Below are 19,428 nucleotides of genomic sequence, written 5' to 3'. Positions count from 1 at the left end.
ACTCGAAAGCTATACCTTCTTTGAGCCTGCGATAAAAATCCAATTTCGAAACAAGTATAATACGAGATGACCACAACTGGTTATCTATATCAATACATCTTTGCTTAAATAATGATATGAAGGTAGAGATATTTCCAACACTTTGACTGGCCCACACATTGCCAAAACCATAACTGTACAAAGAGATTTCACCTTAAAAGCCCAACAATCTATACCTTTTCAGCAAGACAATACTGATACTCATATACCTTATTTAAGATTACATTCTCAACTTGAGACAGGAGGCGAACCCAATATTTAACAATCTTAATGTACTGATTTACCTTTAATGAATGACGACCAATCTCAGCACGAGCTGCAATATTTGGCGTGTATCTTGAGAGACCCAAAACCTGTTTACAGAACCTATCGTGTACATTCAATACAGATGGCGACGGGTGGAAACCCCAGACTTCACTTCCGTATAGTAACAATGGCAGAACCTTGACATCAAATATGTGGAGCAAAACATTAATTGGTAGATTATAAAAATTCTTAACCGATGATTTGAAAATATTCAACACCTTCCATGCTTGGTCAGCCAAAGTTTTCTGTGTAATATACCATGATCCAGAGGAAGAGAAGTGAACTCCCAAGTATTTATATGATGCGACAATTTCAAGCAACTGTCCATTCAAATGGAACTTTTCATAATGTCATAGTCGACCAGCCTTCCTGAATACAATAACTTTACTTTTATCAAGATTTATTTTCAATTTCCACTTGTTGCAATACGAAACTAGCTTGTCTAGCCTCGGCAGACCTATAACTGTAAAGTCAAAAAGCGCAATATCATCAGCAAACAATAGGATGAACAGCTCAACTAAGTCTAGATTGATACCCCTCTGACCATCAGCAGATAGACAATCAACAATATCGTTGACAAAGAAGGAAAAGAGAAAGGGAGATAACTGGCATCCCTGACGAACTCCTGATAAACAATCAAAAAACGGTGTGTAACCATCTCTCATCGACACACAAGCTTTAACATTTTGGTACATATTTTTCAATAGCCTGTAGGTATTACCTTTCACGTTGCCAAGCCACAGTTTGTAAAGGAGACCACACCTATCGACTGAGTCAAAAGCGGCCTTCAAGTCAATAAATGCACAATAGAGGCGACCTTTGTAAAGTGAAAGATATTTATCAATTATAGCATTAAGAATAAATATATTATCATGTGTTTGGAAACCATACCTGAACCCAGCTTGTTCGTCAACGAAGAATTCTTCCCTTTCAGCCCAAGAGTTTAACCTGTTGTTGATAATTTTACAAAATATTTTACCAGTTACTTCAAGCAGTGTAATAGGTCTATAATTCCCAGGGCAATCAGTTTTACCTTTCTTATACAAAGGAATTATAACTCCATACGTCCACTGAGATGGATAAATACCTGTAGACAAAATGCTATTGAAAAGAGATTTCAGTAAATCAATACAATGATGAGGTGCATTTTTAAAAAATTCAATTGGAATGCCACTGAGTCCTGGTGCTTTTCCATTATGCATTTCATGAATAGCATTAATTATTTCTTGGTAGGATATTTCTTTATCCAAATAGTCATTGTCCACAGATGAATCAATAAGTCTATCACTGATTGAATCAACAAAATGATTGACAAAAATATAGAAGTGTTCTTCATCGGCTGAACAATAGGAAGACTGAAAAACATTCTTGAAATGATTCATCCAGTCAAATGGTGTAATATTATTGTTTACAAATGATGATTTCGATTTCACAGTTCTCCAGAATAATTTACTGTTTTTAGTAGAGAGTGCGTTACTAAGTTTATGTGTGTAATCTGAAAATGATGAAGACAGTTTCACAGCACACAACTGTTTATAGTGTGACACAGACTCAACATAACGTTGTCTATCAGATTTACAGTTACTTGCTTGAAATGCACGCAGAAGGCGCCGAGCGGTATCACGTGCACTCTTGCATTCACCGTCATACCAGCTGTCTCCCTTTGGAACATTATTTGTCGACAATACACGAGATTTACAGAAACTGGCACATGATTGCATAACCGTATTAAAAAAGTAACGAGGCCTCTTGAACATCACCGTTATCAATAAAGGAATGAAACTGGTTTATAACATCGGGTGGTAATACATCCCAGTTGTGCAGGTATTCTAGTAAACAGTTATTGTTCCATCGATATCTAGTTTTAAATGAAAGATTGTGGAAACGTTCATTATTATTCAGTGTCAATGAAAACGAAAATGTTATTGGCAGATGAGTCGACTCAACTTCATCGGACACTTTAAAATCATCAAAAAAGTTCAAAAGCATTGTCCGAACAAAGCACATAGTCAACAACACTTTGTCCATTATTGGCAAAACATGTTATGTTACCTTTACCTTTATCATGAAATAGACGGCCGTTACATATTCTCAGGTCCAATGTTTTGCAGAAGTTCAATAGGGCATAGCCACGTTTGTTGATCACAGTGTCACATGATGCACGTGGTTCGATGGCGTCGTCGGTTATATAATCTATGTCATCATCAATCGGGAGATACCTCGGGTCATCATTAACAATATAATCTTTGTAACATCCATTCCAAGTGCGTGCATTCAAATCACCTTGAATTATAATTCTACAATCAGGTTCATTTGATCTGAATTTGTTTACATCATTCCAAAAGAGTAAAAATAGCTTCATCAGCATGTGCACTGGACCTTGCAGGAGAATAGTAAACAACACCCATAAATATGGAAAAATGATAAACTGGTACACGCACACGTAACCATAGAATGTTGTTACTTTCCGTCGAGATTAATGACACAAATTCTGAGACAGTGTCGGCGATTAATACAGTTATTCCACCCGAATTTCTAATGGCGCTGGCATGTTTTTGTCTACACTTCCCAAACACTGTATATCCTTGAAACAATAACTCCTCACTTTCATCTGACCACGTCTCCACGAGAGATATAAAGGTGAATTTTTTCAGAAAGTTGATGATATGTTCCCGGCAAATTTTCTTCTTTAGACCTTCTACATTCCACAGAACAGCAGTCCAGGACTTAGTTACTGCACACGTGGGCCTTGACCACGCCCCTATTTGTTAGAGTCAGTATTAGGAGATCGAAGAGGGAATGTTTTTAACAGAACTAATTCATCTTCAGTGTCGTTCAGTCGATAAAGTTTGTTTTCAATTTGGATTTTATCACCTTTAAGAGTAGAGAATTTACCTTCGTTCCTGGCCTCGGTCATGAATCCTTTGAGTTTTTGCCTGGTAGACCGTACTTTTTCAGTGAAATCCTGTGAAATGGAGATACCGTGTCCTTTAAGAAGTTTGGCTGACTGTAAAATCCTTGTCCTGTGTCGGAAGTTGAGGCAGGTAACTAGCACCGGTCTGGCACCACGTGACTTCGAAGGAAGGCGAATGACACGGTCAAATTCTCTTATATCTGTGATACTCATTTTATTCTCTATAACATCGAGAACTTTATTTGTAACGTCATCGTTAGATTCTCCAGATGTCTCTTTGATGTTGTACAGTATTATGTTGTTCTGTCTTGAGTTATTGTCCAGATGATCAATTTTATTTGTTAAACGTTTCACAGTTGTTTTCAGTTCCTCATTTTCTTCTGTTAGTGTAACCACATCCTGTTCTATTTTTTTTATTTGACCGAAAAGTTTTTCAAAATTTTTCTGTGTCTCTCGTCTCATATCCCTAATTTCTTTTAGCGTTTCGGAATCACAAACCTCTCCCTCAATAGTTGTTTGTCTTCGTGGTCCTGGGTTTGACTCAATATCGTTGGAAAGGACGAGTAGCAACGACAAGAGCAGGATGATATGAAGATAGAGTCTAAGTCCCGCTGGCACGTGCAGCCCGTGAACTCGGATGGCGGCTTGTCTCGCTCTCACCGACATGAAGGCCATAAATACGCTTAAAAAGCATCCATTTCTGGCTCGAAATGTTTCGTTATCACATCCCATCGTACTTGCATACACTTGTACACGTTTTTGGAGTGAAATTACAAGTCCAGACTTACTTTTTAGGGCACTTTTCAAGCACTTTCACGGAGCACTACAAATACACGTCCGACCCGTATAACCACCAGGTGGCACTTACGAATTATGTCGTTATTTGGACTTGTAACATTAGTCACCGTGTTGTGTCAGGTGAACAATTGATAATCTTTGGATTTGTTTTTGTCGGACAAAAGCACGACATGCCCATGTTTACGCGAACACTTTGTATCAATATTATTCTGTATCATTACTATTTCGTATCATTACTATTTTGTATCATTACTATTTGATAGTGATTCAAAACCACATGCCCTTGATATAGTCGTAATTGTACAATCGATTTTGCCTTTTGGACGAGATTTCTTATGGATATGGAAAGGATTTTACTTATTCATGCGTTAACCAATGAGTCATTACAAAATCCATTTTAATACTGAAATGGGCTTATGTTTATAATGATGTTTTGTGACTCTATTACCGTATTGTCAATGTCCTGATTTTTCTACAAACTTTCAAAGATGGTACTTCTTGTTGCCCTGACTGGCCCTCGGCATTAACTGTCCAAAGTCGGCGGTTGTTCGTCCACTGTGGTCTGGTTAGAGCATTTGAAGAGTTAACCTTTAATTCTGGCAATGGACGCAAAGGGAGTCAGTATGTACACCTAGTAGACTTAAACAATCGTGTACGCGGTAAACAGTCTACAGGAATGGATTACCATGTAATTTGTGTGATTCGGCGAATCAGTTGTCCTGTTTAACTACTTCAGTACATAATTTAAACGGGCATTATCTTTTCTGACTGAGGTGCTAATACCATACATGTAGCAGCTATGAAATACTCAACCTGTAGTTCTGATAATTCTGGTATAATACACAGTAACATGTTAACGAAATCCTGTAAAGAAAAGAAACGATGTAATTCTAGAACTGTCTAACTTAGTGTCTTGGCTTTCAGCAATGGAGAGACGTTGTCCAGAGACGATACATTTCATAATCACCAACTTCATCCGGGTTCATCCCTCCATTGTCTTCTTCTGTGTGCTGCTGGTGGTTGTCGGCATCCCAGGGAACGGCCTCATCCTCTTCATCTACACCAAGAAGATCAACGTTCCTATTTTCAGCTTCTTCACTAAGGTCCTCGCTATCCTCAACCTTGTCGGCACGTCTTGTCTGCTACCGGCGCTTGTGTTATTCAAGAGTAACATAGAAGAGGCACTTTTCTGCAAATGGTTTTCTGTTGGGCAGCATTTCTTTGCCATTAACACTGGCGTGTTTTATGTAATCATTGCTATTCAAAGATACAGAAGGCTTTGTGAAGATCAACAATCACAGATTAATGTCCCCGTGGCCAAGAGGATACTTCTGGGTTGTGTCGTTTTTTCTCTTCTTTCATGCACGCCACATGCATTTCTAATAAACGTACACTACACTGCAGTGAACGCAACTCTTGAACTAAGCAACTGTGTGATAAACATACCATACAGCGACTTCACTGAATACGCAAAAAAACATCACCTTTCTACGATATATTTATCATGGTTAATGCTCGAGCTCTTTGTCATTGTTGTGGTTCTCACTGTGCTGTATTCGTTAATTGGGAAGCATATAGGGCATCACAAACGTCAAATGTCAAGGTACTCTGCGTCAGACCAAGGCCGTACGAAGCTTGCCAACCCCATGGTCATCTTCTTCACGATGACCATGATATACCTCCTGAGTGTTGCCCCGAGGATTGGGATGGCTATATATACACGCTATTCTACCTACTCGCAATCAGTTCATCATTTGAGGGATGTGATGATCATGCTGCCCTTCATCAACTGTGTGTCCAACCCGTTCGTCTATGTATTCACATCAAAGGTGTTCCGGATGCATGCTGTTTCTTTCTTTTGTGCTGAAGGAAGGATGGAGTCTACGTCACCACCGTCGATAACCATCCGGACACAAGAATCTGTTTTGTAGGATACCGAAGAGATTTTTGTAAGAGCACAATAAGTTGTTGACACATGCGAAGTCACACTGGAACTGGAGAGTGAGTTTACTTTTACGCCGCACTCAGCAATTGTCCGGCTATATATACATAATCGAGTCTATACCAGACAATTCAGTGTTCAGCAGTATGAGCATCGATCTACACAAATGGGATACGATGGCGTGTCAACCAAGTGACGGGTGGTCAGGCTCTAACGACAAGCATGGGTTACTGAAGATCAATTCTAACCCGGACCTTCACGGGTCCGGAAGTGGAGAAGGGGGAAGGTGAGTTTGTGGAGGCACAGATGAACAGAACATGACTCAGAAGGGGGGAAGAGATGAAGCAGCAGGTGAAGCAGTTTCAGACGAACGAGGAACGTTTTCTTAAAGGGTGTGTTCATTCTCTAGTATGAAATGTGAGCTATGTGATAATCACGGATCCCTTCATCAACAGTACTGTCAATTTGTTCGTCTATCTGTTCACGTCTAAGATGTTCCGACATCTTATTGGGTATCTTGTTGAAAGTCTTGGGTGCCTTTTTGAAAGTTTTGTGTGTCTTGTTTCTGAACCGAGGCAATCGTTGACAGCTTTAATAAAACACTTAAACCAGCCCTGTCACTATTCAACGTATCCTTACGTTCCATAACCAAGTCAAAGTAATGGAGCAGCTTGCTCTGGAGAGATTTTGATGTGAGGCAATTCGTGTTCACAGATAGTGTTACAGGCTTTTGGACAGAAAACATTACGTTTTTAATTGTGTTGAGTGGCGAGTGAGTGAGTAAATGTTTGTTTTTTTTAATGTTCAGTCCATCATGGAAATACGTCTGAGGAAGATATAGGTTCTCTGTACATGTTCAGCCCTGCTACCACAAGGTCAGTAGGTGGGAGGGTTAGTAGGTGAGTGGATTGGTAGGTGAGTGGATTGGTAGGTGAGTGAGTTAGTAGGTGAGTGGAATAGTAGGTAAGTGGGATAGTAGGTGAGTGGATTAGTAGGTGAGTGGATTGGTAGGTGAGTGGATTAGTAGGTGAGTTAGTAGGTGAGTGGAATAGTAGGTAAGTGGGTTAGTAGGTAAGTGGATTAGTAGGTGAGTGGGAGCGGATTAGTAGGTAAGTGGACTAGTAGGTGAGTGGATTAGTAGGTGAGTGGATTAGTAGATGAGTGGGGTAGTTGGTGAGAGGGAGTGAATTAGTAGTGACTGAATTAGTAGGTGAGTGGGTTAGTAGTGAGTGGATAAGTAGGTGAGTGGGTTGTTGCTGAGTGGATTAGTAGAGGAGTGGATTAGTAGGTGAGTGGATTAGTTGGTGTGTGGATTAGTAGGTGAGTGGATTAGTAGGTGAGTGGATTAGTGAGTGTGTGGGTTAGTGAGTGTGTGGGGTAGTTGGTGAGTAGATTAGTTGGTGAGTGGATTAGTAGGTGAGTGGTTAAGTAGGTGATTGGATTAGTGAGTGTGTGGGGTAGTGAGTGTGTGGGGTAGTTGGTGAGTGGTTTAGTAGGTGAGTGGATTAGTAGGTGAGTGGATTAGTAGGTGAGTGGATTAGTGAGTGTGTGGGGTAGTTGGTGAGTGGATTAGTAGGGGAGTGGAAGTGGATTAGTAGCTGAGTGGATTAGTAGGTGAGCGGATAAGTAGGTGAGTGGATTAGTGATTGTGTGGGTTAGTAAGTGAGTGGATTAGTAGGTGAGTGGATTAGTGAGTGTGTGGGTTAGTAGGTGAATGGTTTAGTAGGTGAGTGGATTAGTGAGTGTGGGCTAGTAGGTGAGTGGATAAGTAGGTGAGTGGATTAGTGAGTGTGTGGGTTAGTAGGTGAGTGGATTAGTAGGTGATTGAGTTAGTAGGTGAGTGGATTAGTAGGTGAGTGGATTAGTATTTGAGTGAATTTAAAGCCGCTTTGAATAGTATTTCAATTACATCAACTACGAAACAAATGTTCAATGTAACGTAGATGTTTACACATCTGGTCTCCATTAAGCAAGAATAAACCATGCTTGTTGTAAGAGCTGGCTAAATGAGGATCGGGTGGCCACATGTCTGCCGACACTCACGTCGGATCGTTGTAGAGCTTGATCTTGATGTCAACCACCGCTTTCCGTCCACGATAATTAAATGTGATGTACATGGAATATTGGTAACTGCGGCGTAAAACAAATTCTCGTCCTTGAATTAAAAACATGTCTGACTATTCGACGTAACAATAATAAATTATTGTTTGGCCATCTCCTGATTTCCTGCTTGTGGCTGAACGTGACTGCTTGTCACACTCGGCCCTCTGACAGTCCCTTCACACAACGATCATTGTGTTGGACTTTTGTCTGAATACAGTGAGAATGTTCAAAAAGTGAAACATCGTTTTGACGCCGGTTTCGCCTCAAGTTAAAATAGTATCAGTCCGGAAAAGAACAGAAGCTCGGAATGCGTCACATTTGATTTATTTAGATGTTCACAACAGGAATCGCCGGATGATGTGGTTTCACTTCTAACGGGTTTCACTGTGTCTCAGTGTCAGGGTTGTGCCTTATTGGTGGGAAGAACACAAGTTTCTAAAATAATATTTCATTTTATACTCACGACACATTTCGACACACACGATACCCTTGACAGATTAACACACATGTCACCACGCAGGATATATTTGCACATACAAGAACAGACCATACTCAAGATATATTTCCACACTCAAGCACGGTACGCATGATACATTTAAACACATACGCATAATTCATTTCCACACTCATGCACGATTCACGCGATAATTTCAACACACAGGCACGATACATTTCCACACTAACGAACGATATACACACCATACAGAGGATACATTCCATTCGCACGCCGTCCCACGATACAGTAACATAAGCACAACACATTCCAACATTCACGCAGGGTACATACACACACACACGCACGCAACCCCACACACACACACACACGATTCACACGATATATTTCCACACTCAAGCACGACACATTTCAAGACACACGAAGGATTCACTTCCACACTCACGCACGATACACAGGATACATTTCCACACTCACGCACGAAACATTTCCGCACTCACGCGCGATACACAGGATACATTTCCACACTCACGCACGATACACAGGATACATTTCCACACTCACGCACCATGCATTTCCGCACTCACGCGCAATACACAGGATACATTTCAACACACACGCACGATACATTTCCACACCCACGCGCCATACATTTCCACACTCACGCACGATACATAGGATACATTTCCACACTCAGGCAGGATAAATGTCCACACTCATGCACGATACACAGGACACATTTCCATACGCACGCACGATACACACGATACATTCCACACTCACGCACGATACATTTCCGCACTCACGCGCGATACACAGGATACATTTCCACACTCATGCACGATACACAGGATACATTTCCACACTCACGCACGTTACATTTCCACACTGATGCACGATACACACGATACATTTCCTCACACACGAAACATATAACATAACACACAACCCACCCCAACTCTCATTTCACCAACCTATCTCAACTCTTATCACTCACTTCCCACCCTAACTCTCATCACACACAGCCCACCCCAACTCCCATCACACACAACCCACCCCAACTCCCATCACACACAACCCACCCTAACTCTCTTCACACACAACCCACCCCAACTCCCATCACGCACAACCCACCCCAACTCCCATCACACACAACCCATACTAACTGTCATCACACACAACCCACCTAACTCTCATCACACACAACCCACCCCAACTCCCATCACACACAACCCACCCCAAATCCCATCACACACAACCCACACTAACTGTCATCACACACAACCCACACTAACTGTCATCACACACAACCCACCCTAACTCTCATCACGCACAACTCACCCTAACTCTCATCACACACAACCCACCCTAACTCTCAGCACACACAACCCACACTAACTCTCATCACACACAACCCACCCTAACTCTCATCACACACAACCCACCTCAAGTCTCATCACACACAACTCACCCTAACTCTCATCACACACAACCCACCCCAACTCTCATCACACACAACCCACCCTAACTCTCATCACTCACCAACTCCCCCTAACTCTCATCACACACAACCACCGTTCACTCACTTTCTTGACAGTATCATCTATTTCTATGATAGTTACAATCTGTGTATTTCTGGAAGGATCATTTACTGGTGACTCTGGTGTGAGCCCAAACCCAGCCCTTCCTGTTGATAACGACAGATTACATTCGGAAGTTTAAAACCAATAGAATGAAATGAGGAAGGATTTGAAAGTGAATAGAATCATGTATGCATGGCTCATTGCCCGCTGTTGGCACGTGGATCCCAGGGGGCTATTAGGGTAATGTATTATCATTGTAAACAGCATGCCCGTTTTATCAAAATTTCACAGACCGTCATATAACATATTGCTTAGAAGTTGTTCGTTCAAGGTGACGAATTATGTCGTTATTTGGACTTGTAACATTAGTCACCGTGTTGTGTCAGGTGAACAATTGATAATCTTTGGATTTGTTTTTGTCGGACAAAAGCACGACACGCCCATGTTTACGCGAACACTTTGTATCAATACTATTCTGTATCATTACTATTTCGTATCATTACTATTTTGTATCATTACTATTTGATAGTGATTCAAAACCACATGCCCTTGATATAGTCGTAATTGTTCAATCGATTTTGCCTTTTGGACGAGATTTCTTATGGATATGGAAAGGATTTTACTTATTCATGCGTTAACCAATGAGTCATTACAAAATCCATTTTAATACTGAAATGGGCTTATGTTTATAATGATGTTTTGTGACTCTATTACCGTATTGTCAATGTCCTGATTTTTCTACAAACTTTCAAAGATGGTACTTCTTGTTGCCCTGACTGGCCCTCGGCATTAACTGTCCAAAGTCGGCGGTTGTTCGTCCACTGTGGTCTGGTTAGAGCATGTGAAGGGTTAACCTTTAATTCTGGCAATGGACGCAAAGGGAGTCAGTATGTACACCTAGTAGACTTAAACAACCGTGTACGCGGTAAACAGTCTACAGGAATGGATTACCATGTTATTTGTGTGATTCCGCGAATCACGAGTCCTGTTTAACTACTTCAGTACATAATTTAAACGGGCATTATCTTTTCTGACTGAGGTGCTAATACCATACATGTAGCAGCTATGAAATACTCAACCTGTAGTTCTGATAATTCTGGCATAATACGCAGTAACATGTTAACGAAATCCTGTAAAGAAAAGAAACGATGTAATTCTAGAACTGTCTAACTTAGTGTCCTGGCTTTCAGCAATGGAGAGACGTTGTCCAGAGACGATACATTTCATAATCACCAACTTCATCCGGGTTCATCCCTCCATTGTCTTCTTCTGTGTGCTGCTGGTGGTTGTCGGCATCCCAGGGAACGGCCTCATCCTCTTCATCTACACCAAGAAGATCAACGTTCCTATTTTCAGCTTCTTCACTAAGGTCCTCGCTATCCTCAACCTTGTCGGCACGTCTTGTTTGCTACCGGCGCTTGTGTTATTCAAGAGTAACATAGAAGAGGCACTTTTCTGCAAATGGTTTTCTGTTGGGCAGCATTTCTTTGCCATTAACACTGGCGTGTTTTATGTAATCATTGCTATTCAAAGATACAGAAGGCTTTGTGAAGATCAACAATCACAGATTAATGTCCCCGTGGCCAAGAGGATACTTCTGGGTTGTGTCGTTTTTTCTCTTCTTTCATGCACGCCACATGCATTTCTAATAAACGTACACTACACTGCAGTGAACGCAACTCTTGAACTAAGCAACTGTGTGATAAACATACCATACAGCGACTTCACTGAATACACAAAAAAACATCACCTTTCTACGATATATTTATCATGGTTAATGCTCGAGCTCTTTGTCATTGTTGTGGTTCTCACTGTGCTGTATTCGTTAATTGGGAAGCATATAGGGCATCACAAACGTCAAATGTCAAGGTACTCTGCGTCAGACCAAGGCCGTACGAAGCTTGCCAACCCCATGGTCATCTTCTTCACGATGACCATGATATACCTCCTGAGTGTTGCCCCGAGGATTGGGATGGCTATATATACACGCTATTCTACCTACTCGCAATCAGTCCTTCATCAACTGTGTGTCCAACCCGTTCGTCTATGTATTCACATCAAAGGTGTTCCGGATGCATGCTGTTTCTTTGTTTTGTGCTGAAAGAAGGATGGAGTCTACGTCACCACCGTCGATAACCATCCGGACACAAGAATCTGTTTTGTAGGATACCGAAGAGATTTTTGTAAGAGCACAATAAGTTGTTGACACATGCGAAGTCACACTGGAACTGGAGAGTGAGTTTACTTTTACGCCGCACTCAGCAATTGTCCGGCTATATATACATAATCGAGTCTATACCAGACAAGCCAGTGTTCAGCAGTATGAGCATCGATCTACACAAATGGGATACGATGGCGTGTCAACCAAGTGACGGGTGGTCAGGCTCTAACGACAAGCATGGGTTACTGAAGATCAATTCTAACCCGGACCTTCACGGGTCCGGAAGTGGAGAAGGGGGAAGGTGAGTTTGTGGAGGCACAGATGAACAGAACATGACTCAGAAGGGGGGAAGAGATGAAGCAGCAGGTGAAGCAGTTTCAGACGAACGAGGAACGTTTTCTTAAAGGGTGTGTTCATTCTCTAGTATGAAATGTGAGCTATGTGATAATCACGGATCCCTTCATCAACAGTACTGTCAATTTGTTCGTCTATCTGTTCACGTCTAAGATGTTCCGACATCTTATTGGGTGTCTTGTTGAAAGTCTTGGGTGCCTTTTTGAAAGTTTTGTGTGTCTTGTTTCTGAACCGAGGCAATCGTTGACAGCTTTAATAAAACACTTAAACCAGCCCTGTCACTATTCAACGTATCCTTACGTTCCATAACCAAGTCAAAGTAATGGAGCAGCTTGCTCTGGAGAGATTTTGATGTGAGGCAATTCGTGTTCACAGATAGTGTTACAGGCTTTTGGACAGAAAACATTACGTTTTTAATTGTGTTGAGTGGCGAGTGAGTGAGTAAATGTTTGTTTTTTTTAATGTTCAGTCCATCATGGAAATACGTCTGAGGAAGATATAGGTTCTCTGTACATGTTCAGCCCTGCTACCACAAGGTCAGTAGGTGGGTGGGTTAGTAGGTGAGTGGATTGGTAGGTGAGTGGATTAGTAGGTGAGTGGATTGGTAGGTGAGTGGATTAGTAGGTGAGTTAGTAGGTGAGTGGAATAGTAGGTAAGTGGGTTAGTAGGTGAGTGGATTAGTAGGTGAGTGGATTGGTAGGTGAGTGGATTAGTAGGTGAGTTAGTAGGTGAGTGGAATAGTAGGTAAGTGGGTTAGTAGGTAAGTGGATTAGTGGGTGAGTGGGAGGGGATTAGTAGGTAAGTGGATTAGTAGGTGAGTGGATTAGTAGGTGAGTGGGTTAGTAGTGAGTGGATTAGTAGATGAGTGGGGTAGTTGGTGAGAGGGAGTGGATTCGTAGGTGAGTGAATTAGAAGGTGAGTGGGTTAGTAGTGAGTGGATTAGTAGGTGAGTGGGGTAGTTGGTGAGTGGATTAGAAGAGGAGTGGAAGTGGATTAGTAGGTGAGTGAATTAGTAGGTGAGTGGGTTAGTAGTTGAGTGGATTAGTAGGTGAGTGGGGTAGTTGGTGAGTGGATTAGTAGAGGAGTGGAAGTGGATTAGTAGGTGAGTGGATTAGTAGGTGAATGGATTAGTAGGTGAGTCGGTAAGTAGTTGAGTGGATTAGTAGGTGAGTGGATTAGTGAGTGAATGGTTTAGTAGGTGAGTGGATTAGTGGAGTAATAGGTGAGTGGATTAGTAGGTGAGTGGATTAGTAGATGAGTGAATTAGTAGGTGAGTCGGTTAGTAGTTGAGTGAATTAGTAGGTGAGTGGATTAGTGAGTGAATGGTTTAGTAGGTGAGTGGATTAGTGAATTAATAGGTGAGTGGGTTAGTAGGTGAGTGGATTAGTAGGTGAGTGGATTAGTGAGTGAATGGTTTAGTAGGTGAGTGGATTAGTGAATTAATAGGTGAGTGGGTTAGTAGGTGAGTGGATTAGTAGGTGAGTGGATTAGTGGGTGAATGGATTGGTAGGTGAGTCGGTTAGTAGTTGAGTGAATTAGTAGGTGAGTGGATTAGTGAGTGAATGGTTTAGTAGGTGAGTGGATTAGTGAATTAATAGGTGAGTGGGTTAGTAGATGAGTGAATTAGTAGGTGAGTGGATTAGTAGTTGAGTGGTTTAGTAAGTGAGTGGATTAGTAGGTGAGTGGATTAGTAGGTGAATGGTTTAGTAGTTGAGTGGATTAGTGGATTAATAGGTGAGTGGGTTAGTAGGTGAGTGGATTAGTAGGTGAGTCGATTAGTAGGTGAGTGGGGTAGTTGGTGAGTGGATTAGCAGGGAGTGGAAGTGGATTAGTAGATGAGCGGATTAGTAGGTGAGTGGATTAGTAGGTGAGTGGATTAGTGAGTGTGTGGGTTAGTAGGTGAATGGTTTAGTAGGTGAGTGGATTAGTGAGTGTGGGTTAGTAGGTGAGTGGATCAGCAGAACAAAGAAAATTGACCACATTACCCCTGTCATGAAAAATCTCCATTGGCTCCCAATCAAGTTCAGAATCCAATACAAAGTATTGCTTCTTGTTTTTAAATGCATCCACGGACTGGTTCCAGGGTATCTTTCACAACTTGTAAAACACTATGTGCCAACCCGATCTCTTCGCTCCAGTGACCAGTCTCTTCTGCAAATTCAATGTACAAGAACAAAGTCTTTTGGTGACCGAGCATTCTCTTCAAATGGTGCAAAACTCTGGAAAAATCTACCACAAGAACTTCGATCACTGACTGAACCCTGCATCTTTTAAAAGCCAGTTAAAGACTCATCTTTTTACCAAAGCTTACCTTTAGCTCCAGCGTGGACTCAGAGCGCCTTTGGGCGATTACATCGGATTCTGGCGCTATATGTATGTATGTATGTATGTATGTATGTATGTATGTATGTATGTATGTATGTATGTATGTATGTATGTATGTATGTATGTATGTATGTATGTATGTATGTATGTATGTATGTATGTATGTATGTATGTATGTATGTATGTATGTATGTATGTATGTATGTATGTATGTATGTATGTATGTATGTATGTATAAGTAGGTGAGTGGATTAGTGAGTGTGTGGGTTAGTAGGTGAGTGGATTAGTAGGTGAGTGGATTAGTAGGTGAGTTAGTAGGTGAGTGGATTAGTAGGTGAGTGGATTAATAGGTGAGTTAGGTGAGGTTAGTAGGTGGATTAGTGAGTGGGTGTAGGTGTGGGTTAGTAGGTGAGTGGGTTAGTAGGTGAGTGGATTAGTAGGTGAGTTAGTAGGTGAGTGGATTAGTAGGTGAGTGGATTAGTAGGTGAGTTAGTAGGTGAGTGGATTAGTAGGTGAGTGAGTTTAAAGCCGCTTTGAATAGTATTTCAATTACATCAAATACGAAACAAATGTTCAATGTAACGTAGATATTTATACATCTGGTCTCCATTAAGCAAGAATAAACCATGCTTGTTGTAAGAGCTGGCTAAATGAGGATCGGGTGGCCACATGTCTGCCGACACTCACATCGGATCGTTGTAGAACTTGATCTTGATGTCAACCACCGCTTTCCGTCCACGATAATGAAATGTGATGTACATGGAATATTGGTAACTGCGGCGTAAAACAAATTCTCGTCCTTGAATTAAAAACATGTCTGACTATTCGACGTAACAATAATAAATTATTGTTTGGCCATCTCCTGATTTCCTGCTTGTGGCTGAACGTGACTGCTTGTCACACTCGGCCCTCTGACAGTCCCTTCACACAACGATCATTGTGTTGGACTTTTGTCTGAATACAGTGAGAATGTTCAAAAAGTGAAACATCGTTTTGACGCCGGTTTCGCCTCAAGTTAAAATAGTATCAGTCCGGAAAAAAACAAGCTCGGAATGCGTCACATTTGATTTATTTAGATGTTCACAACAGGAATCGCCGGATGATGTGGTTTCACTTCTAACGGGTTTCACTGTGTCTCAGTGTCAGTGTTGTGCCTTATTGGTGGGAAGAACACAAGTTTCTAAAATAACATTTCATTTTATACTCACGACACATTTCGACACACACGATACCCTTGACAGATTAACACACATGTCACCACGCAGGATATATTGCACATACAAGAACAGACCATACTCAAGATACATTTCCACACTCAAGCACGGTACGCATGATATATTTAAACACATACGCATAATTCATTTCCACACTCATGCACAATTCACGCGATAATTTCAACACACACGCACGATTCATTTCCACACTAACGAACGATATACACACCATACAGAGGATACATTCCATTCGCACGCCGATCCCACGATACAGTAACATAAGCACAACACATTCCCACATTCACGCAGGGTACACACACACACACACACGCACGCACGCACCCCCACACACCCCACACACACACACGATTCACGATATATTTTCACACTCAAGCACGACACATTTCAACACACACCAAGGATTCACTTCCACACTCATGCACGATACACAGGATACATTTCCACACTCACGCACGATACACAGGATACATTTCCACACTCACGCACGATACATTTCGCACTCACGCGCCATACACAGGATACATTTCCAGGATAAATGTCCACACCCATGCGCCATACATTTACACGCAGGATAAATTTCCACACTCACGCACGATACACACGATACATTTCCACACTCACGCACGATACATTTCCGCACTCACGCGCGATACACAGGATACATTTCCACACTCACGCAGGATAAATGTCCACACTCATGCACGATACACAGGACACATTTCCACACTCATGCACGATACACACGATACATTTCCACACTCACGCACGATACATTTCCGCACTCACGCGCGATACACAGGATACATTTCCCCACTCACGCACGATATACAGGATATATTTCCACACACATGCACCATACATTTCCCCACTCACGCACGATAGATTTCCACACTCACGCACGATTCACACGATATATTTCCAAACTCACTCACGATACGTCTCTACACTCACGCACGATACACGCGATACAGAAGATACATTTCCACACTCACGCACGATACACACGATATATTTCCACACACACGCACCATACATTTCCACACTCACGAACGATACATGCGATACATTTCCACACTCATTCACGATACATTTCTACACTCACGCACGATACACGCTATACAGTAGATACATTTCCACACTCACGCACAATACAATTCAACACTCAAGCACGATACACGCTATACATTTCCACACTCTCGCACGATACATTTCCACATACACGCACCATACATTTGAACACTCACGCACGATACATAGGACACATTTCCACACTCACGCACAATACATTTCCACACTCACGCACGATACACACGATACATTTCCTCACACACGAAACATATAACATAACCACGCCAAGCGTCAACGCGACAGTTTCATATGGCGGCGCTGCATTCATTAGTAGGGAAACGACACGAAACTGCCTTTTGTAACTGAAGGCAACTTCCTTTTACTATCTTAAATTTGATTACATTTCCACATTTAGACATGTTTCGATTCACGCTCTGATAAGGAATTTAAATGAAAATCTAGTTTCAATGTCGAGTAAACTAAACATTATGAAGGTAGATTAAATGAATTTCAATCTCGCTAGAATTTGAAACAAGTCGATTGTTCAAGCTGGTGCCCATGTTTGAGCAGTTAAGATATTGAACGTTTTCCAACGATTCTAGCAACATGACATATATCGTTAGTGGCATCATGACACAATACAATTAGTAGCAACATGACATTATATAATTAGTAGCAACATGACATTATATAATTAGCAGCAACATGACATTATATAATTAGTAGCAACATGACATTATATAATTAGTAGCAACATGACATTATATAATTAGCAGCAACATGACATTATATAATTAGTAGCAACATGACATTATATAATTAGCGGTAACATGACATTATATATTTAGTAGCAACATGACATTATATAATTAGCAGCAACATGACATTATATAATTAGTAGCAACATGACATTATATAATTAGCAGCAACATGACATTATATAATTAGCAGCAACATGACATATAATTAGCAGTAACATGACATTATATAATTAGCAGTAACATGACATTATATAATTAGCAGCAACATGACATTATATAATTAGTAGTAACATGACATTATATAATTAGCAGCAACATGACATTATATAATTAGTAGCAACATGACTTTATATAATTAGCAGCAACATGACATTATATAATTAGCAGCAACATGACATCATATAATTAGTAGCAACATGACATTATATAATTAGCAATAACATGACTATATATTTAGCAGCAACATGACATTATATAATTAGTAGCAACATGACATTATATAATTAGCAGCAACATGACATTATATAATTAGCAGCAACATGACATTATATAATTAGTAGCAACATGACATTATATAATTAGCAGCAACATGACATTATATAATTAGTAGCAACATGACATTATATAATTAGCAGTAACATGACATTATATAATTAGTAGCAACATGACATTATATAATTAGCAGCAACGTAAGAGTATATTTTGCATACAAGTGTAGTATTCAAAGGCGACTAACGGGTGGTCAGGTTCGTTGACTTGATTGACACATGTCATCGTATGCCAATTGCGTAGATCGATTGCTCGTGCTATTGATCACTGGATTGTCTGGTCCAGATTCGATGATTTACAGACCGCCGCCATATAGCTGGAATATTGCTGAGCGCGGCGTTAAACAACAAACCAAAATCTCCTCCTTAGCTAGGACTCACGTGCACCAGCTGACTACTATTATCATGTGATCCCCAGCTCAACTGCAGGTTCTACTACATCAAAGGGACGCCGGGGTAGCCTAGTGGTTAAAGCATTAGCTCGTCAGGCCGAAGACTCGGGTTCGATTCCCTACATGGGTACAATGTGTGAAACCCATTTCTGGTTACCCCTCGGTGATTATTGGAATATTGCTAAAAGGGGCGTAAACTAAACTCACTCACTCACTGGTGTTCGATTCCCCACATGGGTACAATGTATGAAGCGAAATTCTGGTGTCCCCCGCCCTGATATTGCTGGAATATTTCTACAAGCGGGGTAAAACATCACTCACTTACTCAATAATACGCGTCCTTGCAGCTTTCATGTACCAGAGAAACAATCATTCGTTGGAGAACTTGTGGTTTAGACCTCGCCAGTCAGTCAGTCCGCTTTGTGATGTTATAGCATGGCACCCG

This window comes from Haliotis rubra, unplaced genomic scaffold (assembly GCF_003918875.1).
Source record: "Haliotis rubra isolate DU_JTF1 unplaced genomic scaffold, ASM391887v1 Scf770, whole genome shotgun sequence".
NCBI classification, from domain to species: Eukaryota; Metazoa; Mollusca; class Gastropoda; order Lepetellida; family Haliotidae; genus Haliotis; species Haliotis rubra.
The sequence above is the reverse complement of the archived record's forward strand: the minus strand, read 5'-3'. Positions refer to the sequence as shown.